Genomic DNA, 16814 nt, shown 5'->3' on the forward strand with positions numbered 1-16814 from the left:
GAACTTTGCAAACATCATTTTCTCCAAATTTAAATCTGCCTGCAATATACAAAGAGTTGCTAAAAAGCCCAAATTATAAATGCCTGCTTTCTGAAGATTTCTCTTCTTCAAAACAAGCTTCAACCACCATTTACTTCCATTTTCTGATGCTGCCAGCCTGTCTCTGTGATTCACCAGCTCCACTTGATTAAAAAATAAAAGGCTCTACGCTCTGCAGCAAGGCCCAGTATTAAGCTATATGATCAGTGATCATCTAGCGGAAACTTTAGGGACACCAAGTGGTGCCATGTGGGGGCAGAAGTCATTGGAGGAACCAAATTCTTGTCAGGGTCTCTCTTAGACCAGTTCCAACTCCCAATATACCAAGGAAGGAGAAATGCCAAAATGACAACTGGGAAGGCCTGGGAAGGGGAGGTGTTAAAAAAACAACCTGGTGTACAGCAGTTTTCCATTCCATTTTAACCTGAGGCTCAATGAAAAAAATTGAAAATTTGGAGTAACATTATAAGACACTCCCATGAAAGGTTTGTTCTTTTGGAATAGAATGGAACGCTTTGTTAAGACAAGGTTTTACTTGCTCAAAGCCTGTAGCAGGAAAATGTTTAAGCAAAACAACTGTCAGCATTAGATAATTCCTGTGCATACTGCAGAGTTCAATGTTTTCAGTGTTGTTATATAGCTCATCTTGATTTCCAAATATCCTGATACTGTAGTTCTAAATACTGCAAGCACAATAAGACTCTGCTAAGTTATACTTTTTTTAACAACAAAATACATGGAGTTCTTTTGTTTTTAAACCAATCTCTTATTTTTCTCCTATTTCTTGGAAGGCAGTCACTAAGATATACTGTATATACTCATGTATAAGTCTAGAAATTTTACTCTAAACATTGACCCCCCCCCCACAACGAAAAAGTCAATTTATCCATGGGTCAATAAGTGCTGTACTTTAACTCTTATTTTTAAAAAGGAACCATCTCCTGGTGGAAGGCAAGAGTGTAATCTGTTCAGGAAGCACTGATCCACTTCTACTCTCTCATCCACTCAACCATTAATGTGAACACAAACAATTGTTCCTGCTGGAATTTCTAAGTTCTTTGGTACCATTTTACTTTGCTTTATCCTTTAGATCCTTTGTTACATGCCCCTGAATTTTACCCTCAACGTATCCATGGGTCATATCAAAATCCCTAATTTTGGCCTCCAAACCTGCCCTTGACTTATACATGGTTGACTTATAATCGAGTATATACAGATATGTGCTCAGGAAGCTAGAATACAACCCACAAGGTTGCAGCTCTCTCTGGGACCGGGCAGATTCACAACACATTCACAATGCTGCTTATTCAAAATGAAGGCATGTATTCTTGATTTCATGTACAGCTGATCACACACAATTGCAATCCATGTGTTTTGCCTGTGAGTGACCTACACTGAATATTGTGGTTATTTCTTCTGAGTAAACATGTACAGGAGTCTTTTAAATAGGTTCCCTTGGGTTTTGTTGTTTTTTCCCCCCACTTAAAGGTAGCCCAAATATATTTGAATAAATAAATAAATAATGTTGCTCTGGAAAATTCATAATTATGCCACATAGTACAACTTTATGTATTAGGTTATAATACAAATTATGCATTTTATATTGTTAAGGCAGTGCAGCAAGTTTAGGTTAAGAACATAGAATCCTTAGAAATATTGCACTACTTCAATTTTTCCAAAAGTTTCTGATTTTTTTCCTACAAAAAATATTTAGAGTGGTTTTTTTTAAAGATTCAAAACTTCTACCTCTAGCCAGCATTCCTTTCACCACAGCTGATATCTGTACTATAATGATCTGTACTGATACCTATACTATACCAGTCTGTACTGATAATGTCAGTTGTCTCATTTATCAGAAAGTCAAATTAAAAGTCAGTGAAGGCCCTATATGGGTTACTCATTTCCAGATCTGAAGACAATCTATATTCTTCTGCCAATACTAACCTGTTCTGTGTCTTGGGTAAATGAAAGAAGATTCAGTAAGATAGAGCCACACCTACTTTAAAAACTATAGTACTGTATTTGAAGAGGTATCTCTGCATTTAATGTATAGTACTTCATACTTCTGTGGACTTAGGACTGAATACCTCAAACACATCATAGTCCCCTTCCTATTCCAGCTTTCATCTTAAAATGGCAATTCTATGCACACTGACTTTTGGAGTCTCAATGAACTCAGTGGGATTTACTTATGGCTAAGCACACATTCAGATGCAGTGTTAAATCCTACATTTTGAGATTATTTATTTAGAAAGAAGTTCAGCTACAATCAATAAGATTTTCCTATGACACAAACAGGATGTTAATATTCAGGCATGGGCTAACCAATGTGACTCTGAGTAACTTTAACAAGTCTAGATTTTTGTTCTGGTTTTATTTCATGCCAGCCTGACCCCGCTCCTACTGAATTTCCACTCATAACAAACACCACTCATGAAAGATGGGAGGAAAACATAAGAGCGCTAAAGATGGAGGAGACAAAGGACACCTGAAGTGCAAAAAGAGTGTGAGAAGGAAATTCGGCTGGCAGCCAGGTCATGCTGTGGAACGCCATGGAAACATAACAGGGTTCCCTCTGAAAGAGAGGAAGTATAGAGAGAACCACTGCATAGAAAGCCCAGAGATGCCCAAATGACAGTATTTCTATCCAAGTCAAGCAGTACACAATGCTTGCAGTATCTCTCTCTCTCTGACTTTTTTCTCCTTGCTATAATCCAGGAATATGGTTCTCCACATGCACATTCAATTAGAACACAGCATACAGTATTAGAATACAGTATACAGAATACAGTACTTTAGAATACAGAATACAGTATTAGAATACAGTTGAACCTGTTTAAATGCCTCTTCCCATGACTTTCAAAATCACTGTGAAAACAGGATGACAGATTAGATGAGCATTTGCTCTATTCCAGCAGCTCTCTTAATACTCTTTCATTTTGCCCTGCCCCATTCTACACATCACCTACATCCTTAGAAGAGGCTGGATTCATATGACTAAGCACTCAAGCACTGATTGCTCTAAATCCCAAAATACACATGGTTACCACTCATGTTCAGCAACTCACCAGGTGGAACATCAGATTTTCAACTTGCCATGAAATATTTACAAGGTTAAAGGGAACTGAATGCTGTGTGAGAGAATGCCATCAAGTAAGCAGTTCCCTGTACACACAGCACAACACTAAGGCTGTATGAATCAGGCATGTCTTAAGGGCAGGGAGACCTGTGGCCTTCCACAGGTAGTCAAGCTCCAAATCGCAGCAGCTCTCACCAGTCTCGCCTGTGTGTGAAGCACACTGGAAAAAGTAGTTCATGAAAATGTAACAGTTCAAAGATTGCTCATCCCTTTCTAAGGGATGATTTTCCAGTCAGTGCTTGCAAAACCACAAGACAGACACCATTGATAGGATTTTTATTATACTTGCTAGGCAAAGGCAAACCCCCTCTGAACAAATCTTGTCAAGAAAACCCTTTGATAGATCATCTTAGGGTTGCCATAAGCTGGAAACAACTTGAAGGCACACAACAACAAAATGCAGTACCTGTCAATTGGAGTTATTGATCTATTTTGCTAGGGGTTATCCAGTGCTGCATAATTCAAGTTGCAGGTACACATGTGCTTGATTTGCATGGAGGGACAAAAAATGATATAAGGTATATCAAAATTTTGAGAGCCAGCATGGCGTAGTAGTTTGAATGTCAGACTGTGACTCTAAAGAGCAGGGTTCAATTCCCAGCTTGGCCATGATACCCACTAAGTGGCCTTGGGCAAGTCACATTCTCTCAGCCTCAGGGAAAGATAATGGCAAACATCATCTGAACAAATCTTGGCAAGAAAACCCTATAGTAGGGTTGCCTTGGGTCACTGTAAGTTGGAAACAACTCTCTCTCTCTCTCTCTCTCTCTCTCACACACACACACACACACACACACACACACACCAAGACTGTAGTTTCAGCCATGCCCTCTGACACCACACAGTCTTCCCACTCTCCTCTCTGGCAGGAAATCCATAGGTTGAAGATCCCTACATGTAAAAGTTTTCCTGAATCCAGAAAATCAATTTACATAAATTTCTAGAATCTGAGGAGGCCTTCATGTGCAGAGGCCTATAGTGAAAGCTTCCCCACCCAATGCATGGTTGGGAGCATGGGGATGAAAGAGGCAGGACCCAGAGGACTACAAAATGAACCATCACAATTCTACCAACCCCCCACCCCCACTGCTCCTTTGAACACTTTGATTTTTCATGCAAGTAACGTACATCTGAGATCCCCTTTCAATTGCCACATATACAAATACACCCTCCTTTTTATAACTCCCTTACAAGTTTTAAAATCTTTTTTAGAGGTACTGACAGCAAAACCAATCCATATACTCGACATACATGGTACCAGACATAACTTTTAATTCCAGTTTTGTTTTTTAAAGCTCCTTAATAAAAGACAAATAAATCTGAGCAGTGTATAAATCTCCTAAATAAATGGCAAATAAATATTGAGGCAGAAGGCTAAAAAAGTATTATCTAAATGGGATGCAGGGAGCACACTAAATCAAAATCCACAGCACCATCTAAGCTTGCATACTTCACAAAAACTGCACAGAATTATTCAGCTGACAATAAAGCCACCTGTTTTTACCTACCTTTCCAGGTTCTTGTAATGACATATGCACGATGCACTTTGATAACACACTTTAGCAGTGCAACCTTACAAGTATCTACTCAGAGGTAAGTCTTACAGGATTGCAATACGCGGTGTAGACTGATGTTCAAATGAAAGTCATGACACAGATTTTCCTAACCTTGTTCTCCAAATCAACCATTTCAATAAAAAATTATAAAAGCATCCATTTCTGTCCTGTAGTTGGGAATTGAAGGCTTCTGGGGGGTTTATGTGAAGGTTACAGGGTGGAGGTGTTTCTGCTGTGATGTTTTTTTCATGTGGGCGAAATAATACAGAGAAGGAGAACTCTTGGCGTGGGCTGCAAGGGTGGATGAATACGCATTAATCAGTTATTCCCAAGGCTGCCATGGTGGCAAATGCAACTATGGGGGGGGGGGACTGTTTGCCTAAAGAGGTACTGTATGAAATTCTGAGCAATCAGAATTTTGCAATCCATCTATGGGCATGCTGAGCAGAAAGAAGATCTTCAAGATCCAAGCCGGTCATTTTTAAAGGTATACGCAGTGTGCACCCCCAACACCCTAATTTTAGGGTGAAATTAAATGCCAGCCTTTACAGTATTATCACCACAAAACCTATGCATGTTTGGAGTTTTGTCCATAGGAGACTTCAATCAGTTTTTCCTTGAAAATGAATGACAAGAGAAGGGGATGGGGTGGAGGGCTGAGAGTCAAGGCTTGAAGACCGTTTTATAGTTTTCTCTCTCATGTTTGCACAGATGTCCATTCACATAATATTCCTCCAGTTGCATTTGGCTAGTTTTGCACATTTCCCCCCATTCCAGGCAGCTAAGTATTCAGCACACAAATTAGGTGAAAATTGTGTTGCAGGTTGAATGAGAGCAGACAAACACGGATCTAGCAGCAGGAGCACAAATCTGTGGAAATCTTCAAATAAATTAAGCAGATTCCTCTGACAGAAGGTTCACTTAGAGTCCATATGAGAAACCATCAGGGGCATCTTTAGGTTTCAAGTCTCAGTAATTGCTTCCTGAACCACCACAAAAGATAGAAAGCAAATCTAAAGCTTTAATCTGGAAAGATGCAATGGGAGCCCTCACAATCCAGTATCGGTGAGATTTTAGACTCTGAGATAAGAGTCTATAAAAAGCATGATAATGTCTAATATTATCCCCATTGCCATTTGCTCTGATCTTGGCTCAAGTGTAAACTTCTTATATGAATTTAAACAAACAGCAGATCTAGAAAATAAGAAGCACTCCCTGAACCAGAGCTCAGAAAAGTTACTTCTCGGACTAAACTCCTAGAGTTACACCCCCACACACACACACACAGCATGACCACTGGCCATGATGGCGGCAGCAGGTTCTGGGAGCTGCAATCCAAAAAAAGTAACTTTTGACAACTCTGCTAAAAATGTCACTGAAAATGTCAGTACTGTATTGCTAAATATTCAGACAGTTAATATGTCTGCTATACAGTATTTTTCTCTGCACGTAACTGCATCTTTTCAAAAGTTTTGCATCTTCCTTCAGCCTAGCATTCCAGTGTAGAAGATTATTCTTAGATGGCTATTTGTTTAGTTCACACACTTCTAAGAACTATACTTGATTTCACCTTAAGGAAATGAATCTAACACTGGCATCTCAGTGATCATCATTTGCTGAGATATCGTTCTGCAACCAGTTCAATTGCAGAAATTGCATCTAAACAAACAACAGCTTTGCTTCCTCTGGAGCAAGAAACACTGAAATCAAGGGGATATTTGCAAATGGAGAGCCATGGTACTAAACAACAACATTTTACTCATGCCCTATTAGAAAAAATAATTCAGTTTGCTGCCCCCCCCCCCAAATAGCCATCTATTCAGAAGGTTGTTGCTTTTTTTCTAAAATGAGCAAAAGAATACAAAGTTCTTTCAAACTATAGGAGGTGGAAAGGGCATTTAATTAGGGGAGGAAACTGCATTTAAAATCTACTGATGATTTATTAAAGATGCTCCATCTTTAATTTATCACTCTGTTATTACAATCCACCAACCTTTCCATATCCTATTTTAGCAGCAGAATATGTCTTATACCCTTTCTCAATATTATTTGAGGGCAGCTGAATGATCAATTAGGTTACAAAGAAAATTAGCCTCTCATCAGTCTCTGCAAGCATTAGCTGCAACAGCTTTAGGTTGTGAACAAATACAAGCCGTATATTATTATTATTCTGCTTTTAAAGATAACAATGAAATAAGTAAGATTGCCTATAAGCCCTTTCTGAAAAAACTTGCCAAGAAAACCCTGTGAAAGATTTGCCTTAGGGTTGTCATAAGTCAGAAATGACTTGAAGGCACACAACCACCACCACCACCACAACACACTTTCTGAATCCTTCAGAGTGCATATCAATTTAGTTTTGTAGAGAGAGACTGTGTGTGCATATGTGCTGTGAGTTTACCTGGCATGGCAGGCAGGCAGAGGGGCGAATCATAAAGAATGCTTCCATTCAAAAATATTAAGTTGGCTTTGGTTTTCAGCTGCAGGGTGTGTCTGTGCAAGAACTCACTGGTGTGTTGCCACATAGATGGGAGCACATGCTTGCAGGTCTAAGCTATAGACAGCCAACTGAAGTTAAGTTCTTCCATAGAAAAAGAAATGGAAAAGATGGTTGCCAAAAAGGTAGCGGGATATAAAGGTGAGCATCTGAGAGCAGCACAGTGTCATTTATGCCACTCTAAAAAAACAAACTATAGTACAAAATATCAATGGATACCCAAATTAAGCTTCCCAACAGTTAAAAAGCTCAAAATCTTAAAACAGAATTAAGCTACAAACCCAGCTGGTAAACAATTCTGGATGAAAATATCTTAAGTTTGTAGTATTTGGGTGGTGTTCCATTGCCCCCACCTCCCAAACTTTTAGTGAGGAAAATGCAAGGATGTTTCAATACTTTTCCTCCTACGCCCTCGTCTTTTTTTTGCACTGGATTTCTCTGGGAATCAACCCCACACAATCCACCCACACACATGAATCCGCCCTCTCCTTCCGGCAATCTACCGAATCAGGAACATATTGCACAGCAGCAGCTATGAAAACACCCAAAGGGGGCAAGGAAGGGGCACCGCTTGTTAACTCCAGACTCTCCTCCATCCTCTTATCTCCTAAGCCTTGGGGATATCACATGGCTACTCAGATTTAAGTCCCATAGATTTTGCAATTGCAGCCTCAGCTTGGTCCGCTTCTTTATGTCCCCTTATCATCAGTCTCATTCACAATGCCTGAACACTGCAAAGGCAGCTGAGGGAAAACTTCCAAGGGAGCGTACACTTGAACCAGAGCAGAGTGTGCACATGTGTGTCCCTCCCTGAAGAATACTATTCCTCCACAGCCACAATACCCCCCTTTCCCTATTCATATGTGCATTTTTGAAACACCAGGTCAATCCTCATTGTGTCAGAATTATCAGTTCAAAGTACAAATGCGTAAGTAAAGCAGCTAAGAGAGATGACTGTGCAAGTTTATCTGTGGCTGTAAATATATCCATACACACATATACTTATGTATATGCAGGTGTGTACATGTGTGTTTGAGAAAGTGTGTATCTGTGGATGTAAACATAATATATAAACGTACACTGAATTAACTGTTGCTGTTGTGTGTCTTGAAGTCCTTTCCAACTTACGGTGATCCTATGGAGACCCTCTGTTGCTGTTGTTGTTGTGTGCTGTCAAACTGTTTCTGATTTATTGCAATCCTAAAGCATATCATGGGGTTTTCCTGGCAAGTTTCTTCAGAGGGGTTTGTCCTGGCCATCCGCTGAGGCTGAGAGAGTGTGACTTGCCCAGGGTCACCCAGTGGGTTTACACGGATGAGCCAGGGTTTGAACGCTGGTCTCCCAGTGTCCTAGTCCAACACTCAAACTACCACGCCATGCTTTTCTGGGGCTGAGAGTGTGTGACATGGCTGAGCTGGGATTCGAATGCTAGTCTCTAGAGTCATAGTCCAATGCTCAAACCACCACACTATGCTGGCTCTCATCTAAACACAGACTTATGCATATGTTGGTGTGAGCATGTGTAGAGAAAGAGAGAGAAGAATTATTCCGTTTAAAACCGGATTCACTCATCCCACAGGACCTCTTCCATACTGGGGCCCTCAGGCTGCAATTCACTTGGGAAGGAGCAAGCCCCATTGAATTCAACAGGGAATGCATGGCCTGTTAATCCCATGGGAGAGAAGGAATTCTGTTAAAGGGTGCCGGGAAGCTGTCTTTCTTTCTGGAAACAGAGGTAATCCTCTCAGACCTGCTTTTTCTGGGAAGGAAACATATACAGTATTGGGCCCAGAGCCAAGTGGCGGAGTGGTTTGAGTAGGTCTCAGGAGACCTGGGTTTGAATCCCTGCCCAGCCATGGAAATCTACTGGAGTGACCCTGGGTGAGTCACACTCTCAGTGTCAGAGGATGGCAAGGGCAAAAACCCTTCTGAACAAATCCAGTTTGTCTGAGGGTCACCACAAGTCAGAAAAAACTGGATGGCACACAACAACAACAACAACAACAACAACAACCAGCTGTGTTGGCAATGTAACACAGAACAATAAAAGAGGGTATACTTTTATTCAGCCACCCCAAAAATGGATAAAATATCCAAAACCCCAAAGTGGACCAAATAAAGGTACCCCTGTTTTTGTGTGGATTAGGGATGTCAATGTATGCCAAGAGCACCATGCACTATAAGTAGCTATGTACTATGTATCTCTTAGAGTATGTACTGTGTAGCAGTGTGTAGCAGGATGAAAGCCATCGGGGCGTAGCGGGTGAGCCTTGGGCTGAGACTCTGGGGAGCAGGGTTCGAATCCCCCCTCGGCCATGACCTTAGGCAAGAAGAAAGTAATGGCAAAGCTCCTCTGGGGAAACCCTGTTAAGGAGAGGAGACCCCATGGCTAGGCTCTCCTTAGGGTCGCCCTGTAAGTCACTCCCCCTGCAGAGGACCCTTGGGGGGAAGCCCCATCCTCTCCCCCTGGGCTTCCCAAAGCAACCCCCCCCCACTCCGCCCCAGACTCACTTCAGATGGGAGCTTCAGCTGCTCTTCTGGCTGCTGCTGCTTCACCGGAGTCAGGGCCCGCAGCCGGCCCCCTTCTCCCTGCTTCCCATCCGAGGAGGAGGAGGAGGAGGACCAGGGCAATGCTAATGCTGATGCTGCTGCTGCTCTTGCAAGGCTGCAGGGAGGGAACAGCCTCCTCCTCCTCCTCCGCCCGCGCAGCCTCCTGACGCAGGGCCTGGAGTGGGCAGCCCCGGGACTGAGGAGGAGGAGGAACTCCCCAGGAAGGGAGGGAAGGAAGGAGAGCCTGAAAGCAGGCAGGCAGAGGGGGCAGGAAGCCAAGCCAGAGAGAGAGGGGTGGGCCTGGAGGGAGGAGGAGGAAGAAGAAGAAGAAGAAAAGAAGAGGAGAGGAAGAGGGAGAAAAAGAGGAGGAAGAACAGGAGAAGGAATTAGAAGAAGAGGAACAAGAGGAGGAGAAGAAGGAAGAGGAACAAGGGGCGGAGGAAGAAAAGGAGGAGGAAATAGAAAAAGAATAGGAGGAGGAGGAGGAAGAGGAGGAAGAAGAGAAGGAGGAGGAGGAAGAGCTCCAGCCCTCACTTTCTTGCCTTCCTCTTGAGGCAGTCCAAGCCCCTTCTGTCAAGTGTTTATTTTTTCCTCAGAAACAATAATGAAAACAACAACAACAATAATCTGGAGACCAGGGTTTTAATCCAGGCTCAGACATGGAAGCCCACTGGCTGACCCCACTCTCTCAGCCCCAGAGGAAGGCCATGGCTGAAAAATACAAACCCCAAACCCCCTCTGAAGGAGCCCTGGGCAGGGGCCAGGGGTCCTCCTCCTATTCCAGGACATGGCCTCCATTTCAACCAGATTCCAAAATATGCTCCGTGATGAGCATGGCTAAGGAGCATGGCTTATCTTTATAGCAGTGTTTTGAGCTTTTTGTTTGGTCACATCCTCCACGTTTTTCTGGAAGGGGCTACATTTTGTGGTGCCTTATCCTCCTTTGTAAACATATTTATTTCATTTCTATGCCGCCTTTCTCCCAGAAGGGACATCAAGGTGGCTTCTTGACCGTGAGGACCCTGCCACCGGGGGACCTTGGGGAAGTCACACTCTCTCAGCCTCAGAGGATGGCAATGGCAAGCCCCCTCTGAAGACATTCTGCCAAGACAGTCCCATGATAAAGTCACCTTAGGGTCACCATAAGTCAGAAAGGATTTGAAGACACACATTATTTATTTATTTATTATTAATTATTATTATTTTTATATAACAGTAAGAGAGCGTAATAGAGAATGATAATTGCATTGTTCCCCCTCCTCAAAAATAAAATTAAAGGCCCTTTATTGTCATATGGAATGAGAGATTACATAACATGGTCTTCTATTCTGCTCTCTGTTTACATTGATCCAAAGTTGGCCCAAACTTAGGAATTAGTGCTCTTTGGATGGATGAGTTGCATTAATGTTTTTATTATTTTTGCACTGACATTTCTGCGTGGTGTTCATTTTCACATGTATATCTTAGTGATTTTTTGATAGGCAGAGCAACCAACCATCCAACCTGTATTGGATTTTAAGGACTTTCTCAGAATTGGTATATGATCTCCTATAGCAAACAGGTTTTAAAATCTGGACACTGCCCATCATTATGACTGAGAGGAAAACAACTGTATATTCTAGGGATCCAGTGCTTCCCTATACACTCTTGAATGCAGAAGATTTCTTATACATAGGAACACAGGGACCTTCCTTATACAGAATCAAACTGAGTTAGTTGATCAGGCCCAATATTATCAATCAATAATTTCTGAGTGATATCAGTTGCCAGGATTTCCCTGGCCCTGCCAGGAGATTCCTAATACTGTACACTGCGATGGCCCTCTGTTAATGAGACCTGACCCTAGTTAGCTTTCTAAATCAGACAAGAGGCCCTTTCACACCACACCATCATAGTACCATGATTCCACTTTAACTGACATGGCTGCCTCTTGTGGAATTATGGGAAATGTAGTTTGGTTAGAGACACCAGAGAGTCTCTGGTTGAGAGTCCAAAGGCCTTGCTCTCAACAGCCAATCTGAGGAATCCTCAGGATAGAACTGTGCCAGATGAAGTGGAATTATAGCACTATAATTATGTAGTGTGGAAGGTCAAAGGATCAGGTATGATCAGGATGTATTCCCTTCATGTTTAAGCACATTATTTTTCTCTCTGTAACACACAGTATTGGGATTTATCCTAACTCTTGCTCTTTAACTGGCTCTTCTTCGCTGGAGTTCTTCAGATGTAAAGCTTGGACTGTTTTATGGGTCCTGGAATGTGACTCTTATACTGGGGTGATAAAGCTAGGGTAAAACCACCACGAACTGCTGAGATTGAGCACCCAAAATATAAACATTGGTTCTGGGAAGAAAGCAAATTGTAGCTCCACACATGTACACATGTTCTGTATCGGTTTCTGTCAAACTTACTTAAACACATGCACACATCCCTCTTCATTAACCATAGTGGGCCCCATAAAAGTGCTACCTTATTGTTTGGTCATAAGAGGAAGAGTATATATTTTATTTATTGATTAGTTACATTATATCCTGCTTTTCCTTCAATGAATTTAAGGCAGGATCATATTTTTTCATTTATCCACTTTGCCTTCACAGCAATCTGTTGAGGTAGATCAGAGAGAGACTGGTCCAGGGTCACCCACTGAGTTTCATGACTCACTGTGGATTTGAACCCAGATCTTCCAAATCCTGGACTCAAACACGGGATTATCACACCAGGGCCACTTCAGCAAGAACTGCAGTAATGAAAGCAAACAGAACACTAGCACTATAACGCTCAATATTTTTGCACAGTCATGCAATCACGCAATTATTATGGTAACATTACCATATAATATTGCGATCGCATTTCACACACATCCATGAATAAACCATTAGTATATTGGAATTGATTGTTTCGTGCATGTGCTGTTTCAGTGCTACAGCGCATGTCTTCAAATCATGTTTCCTTCCCACACAGAATAAAAGACAAAAAAAAAATAAAATTTATTTCTTCACTACATTGTGTTATTCCAGTGTAAACACAATTGTGCCCCATAGCTCAAAAGAAGACTGAAATCCACTGCAAAACCGAACCTTGCAAAGAGAACAGATTGCCTCCACTGCAGTGCATTCGGGGTATCCCTGGTTGCTTCCACAATAGCACAAATGAAGCACAATTAACTTTTGCACTCTTGCAATTGTGCTTCATTTGCACTATTGAGAAGCCATTGACAGGATTTCCCCATGCATGGTTTGTTGCTGGAGCAGTCCTGGCTTTTCCCAGGATAAGTACTGGATGAGCATGACGGCATCTGAAAATATTCTGCGCAATCGCATAATTTAGCTGGGATTATGCCTTTTCCTTACCCCCTTCACCCAGTCTGATAATAAGACTTGAACAACTACACCATGCCAGCTCTCTTGGCTCTAGGACACCAAATAACCATAAAGTCGTAACTGGTGTTCGCCCTTAACACTGCTTTGTTCCCGTGAGAAAATGCGGTAATAGGCTGCCCTGGAAAGCCACAAGAATGTTTGCAGGACTGTCTTCTCTTTTTCCCATTCAATTATTTTTTCCTCCACATACCCTCAGGCAATACACTAATGATAATTAAAGCTGTAAAATATCATTATAATCCATGGAACTTTCATCCTCAACACTTGCAAATACGACATGCATTATCCTGGAATCAAAGGGGCATCCAGCAAGGAAGACAGAAGTGGAGACACAGACAGTGCAGTCCTATACGTATCTGCCTGGTACTTCCAAGATAAATGAGACATGCAATATCACACTAAAGGAAATATATATGTGAAGTAGAGAGCTTATAAATGGAGTGCGACTGGAGTCTCTATCAAAATGGGCACTCAGTATCCCATGTCTCCTGGAACCACTGAGCATGCTTAATTTCCATTGGATGGGGTTTTGTGGGTTCATTTGGGGAAGGTTTGAGGTGGGATCAGCCCATTGGATAGATTTAATATGAGCTGGGTAGACTGCATTTAATTTGTCTGGGGCATCATGCCAATGTAGTTGAACAAACTACAAACAGTGTCCCACATCCAGTTGTTAGTCTGAAATAGAGATCAATTGGTTGAATTGGGATTGGTTGTCTCCTTTGGGGTGTTTTAAGAATGATTTGAATTTCTGTATAAACCTTGATTTTGCCATTTTATATAAGGGACACCATTTTATTATGCCTCTGTATATAATGGGACGAGAATATTTATTTCTTTTCTCACATTCCAAGGTTCCTGTTTGGCTCCAACACAGTTGGCCTTCAATCTGCTATTAGAGTTTGCTATTATAGGAAACGAGGACTGTAATCTTCCATGGACTGGAAAGCTTGATTCCCTTGCCACCAGGACTATGTAGTTCTTAAGAGAGCTTGAGAAAGTTCCTGTTTTGAACTTCACCTCCCAGAATCCCAGTCAGGATAACCACTGGGAGTTATAGTCTGATTTTTAATATTCAGGCTTTCAGGATTGCTGCATAGACACAACCTGAAAATATTGGCCCCATCCCTTATTTCTTCTGGTTTTTCTACATCTTGTTTCCAAATTCAGTTAGTAAATGTGTCCACAAATAAGTACAAAAGGAGTCATACAAAGCAGAAGGGGCTTGTTAAGGCCATCTGATCATAAAGAAAAATTATATGTGAATTTGGGGGGATCGAAACAATGACACCCAAACATTCTCTAAATTTCAGTAGTCTCTGAGAGGTTCATGTATTTGTGGGTTCATTTGAGGAAGGTTTGAGATGGGATCAGCCCAAATGATAGATTGGATTTGTAGTGGAAAGATCAGATTTGATTTGATTTGTCCAGGGTACCATGCCAATGTAGTTGAACAAACTGCTACCAGTGTCTTACATCCAGTTGTTAAAGTCTGAAGTAGAGTGGGCCCATTGACTCAAATTGGTATGGCAATATATAAATTGCTAAAATAGAGAAATCAAGGTGCGTTTAAAGGGTATTTTTATCAGTCTCGATAGGGGCCCTGGCTTTTGTGAGTGTGAATGAATCATCAACTATAACTTTATAAATTGTTTCATATTTTTTAAAAAATATTTATACTTCTTAATGTTTTCAAATTGTTTGTAATTTGTATGGTTTTAAATTTGCAGTAAGCTGCCTTGCATCCCTATATTGGGGAGGAAGGCGGGATAAAAATAAAAAACACACACACAAATAAATTGTAATTCTAATCAAAAGGTTGAGAATGGGAATATAATCATTCTAAATAGTTTCTTCTTTGATATTGGACTGCATTTAAACTTTGTTGCTATTATGTGTTCTTTCTTCTAACTGATAAAGCATGTCTAGACTCCATATATATGCCCCAGTATTCATCTGTGAAATATTGGAGAGTAAACAAATCAGCTTCCTTCACTTTACATGGGGGCAGCAGGTTAACTAACACTGCATCTGCACTGCAGAATTAATGCAGTTTGACACCACTTTAACTGCCATGGCTCAGTGCTATGGAATTTGGGGATTTGTAGTTTTGTGAAATAGTTAGCCTTCTCTGTCAAGAGATCTCTGGTTCCACAACAAATTAAAAATCCCAGGATTCCTCCATATCCACAGATTCTGCATCCATGGATTCAATTCAGCCATCCACAACTTGAAAATATTCCAAAAAACAAATTTCTAAATAGCAAACTTTGATTTTGCTATTTTATATAAGAGACACCATTTTACTATGCCATTGTACATAATGGCACTTGAGCATTCTTGATTTTTGGTGTCCATGAGGTCCTGGAACCAACCCACAGTGGATACCAATATATAACACTAGCTTCAAGTATGTAATCTTTCTGTTGTTGCCACCTCACTTGTGCCATCTGAGGCAGCCGCCACACTTTCCTCAGTGGTAGGACTGGCCCTAATGGCATCTGTTTGAAGTCACTGTTACCCTGAGACAAAAATAGTCAAAAGGGGAAGGACAGATAAATAGGATTGAAGTGATTCACTGCAAAATTAAAGGAAAGTTGTCAACAAGTAGCATTTAGAAAGGCAAGGGAAGATTCAAAACCAGTTGCAAGGCTGCCAAGGTAACAGCTGGTATAGCTCCCCATACCATGGAGAGTCTTGAAGCCTGTTCCCCCCATGACTTGCTCCTTAATGTTTCTGAGAGGCACCAGAGGAAGAGGAGTAAGAAGAAGAGGCGGCGGAGGAGAATATGGCACTCAAGAAGTGCCTCACTCCCTCAGTACAGCCTGTTTAATTCTGCAAGCTTACCGCTGCTAGATAAGGTCACAACACAAACAGAACGATCATTTTTAAAATGTATGCTTAACCATATTTCCCAAAGATGCTACTGAGGCCTGTGAAGAAAACACTCCAAACTGTTTGTTTTTGAATACAGAAGGCTGATGATTCTTCACATATGCACATTAGGTTCTCAGTGCAGCATTTTTAATAATAGTGCCAGGATATTTTGAAGCTGATACAGATGGGAATCTGTAATAAAGAATCTAGAGATGAAATCTGCAATTCCTCTCAGAGAGGACCTCCTTCCTTTCTAGGACTACTAAATCAAACCTGGGATGTAGAGCCAGTGAGACATAGTGGTTTGAGTGTTGGATTACAACTCTTGAGACCAGGGTTCAATTACCAGCTAGGCCATGGAACCCACTAGCTGGCCTTGGGCAAGTCACCTGCTCTCAGCCTCAGGAAAGGGAATGGCAAACCTCTGCTGAACAAATCTGATCAAGAAAACCCTATAATAGGTTGCCATAAGTTGGAAACAATTTGAAGGCACACAACAACAACAAACATGGGGATAGTTGGGTGCAGCTTGCAGATCCAGTGTCAGCACTTGGTATGATAGGGGAAACATCAAGCGATGCATGGGCTAATTAGAACTGGCACCCTGCTTTCTCTTTTTAATAAATAAATAAATAAAGTCTGTAATGTTTTGGCATTATTCAGACTGCTGGACTATAAATTCCATCATTCCTTGCCATGTGCTATGCTATTCAGGATGGATAAGAGATGGAGTCCAAAAACGTCTGGAGAGCGACACAGTCCCTAAAATATAGAGG

At 41.4% G+C, this 16814-nt stretch overlaps 1 protein-coding gene across 2 annotated transcripts in view; it reads right to left on the reverse strand.

Moving 5' to 3' along the window:
* The window catches only part of NAB1 (NGFI-A binding protein 1), a 57595-nt gene extending 47704 nt beyond the window's left edge, over nucleotides 1-9891 (reverse strand). Inside the window, exon 1 of one of the 2 annotated variants that reach the window (XM_042445668.1) lies at nucleotides 9743-9891. The gene's annotated coding sequence lies outside the window, so the exon portion shown is untranslated. The remainder of the gene's footprint in view (nucleotides 1-9742) is intronic. The other variant, XM_042445667.1, reaches the window with a different exon arrangement.
* Between the last annotated feature and the right edge of the window lie 6923 nt (nucleotides 9892-16814).

Source organism: Sceloporus undulatus, chromosome 1 (genome assembly GCF_019175285.1).
Source record: "Sceloporus undulatus isolate JIND9_A2432 ecotype Alabama chromosome 1, SceUnd_v1.1, whole genome shotgun sequence".
Taxonomy (NCBI): domain Eukaryota; kingdom Metazoa; phylum Chordata; class Lepidosauria; order Squamata; family Phrynosomatidae; genus Sceloporus; species Sceloporus undulatus.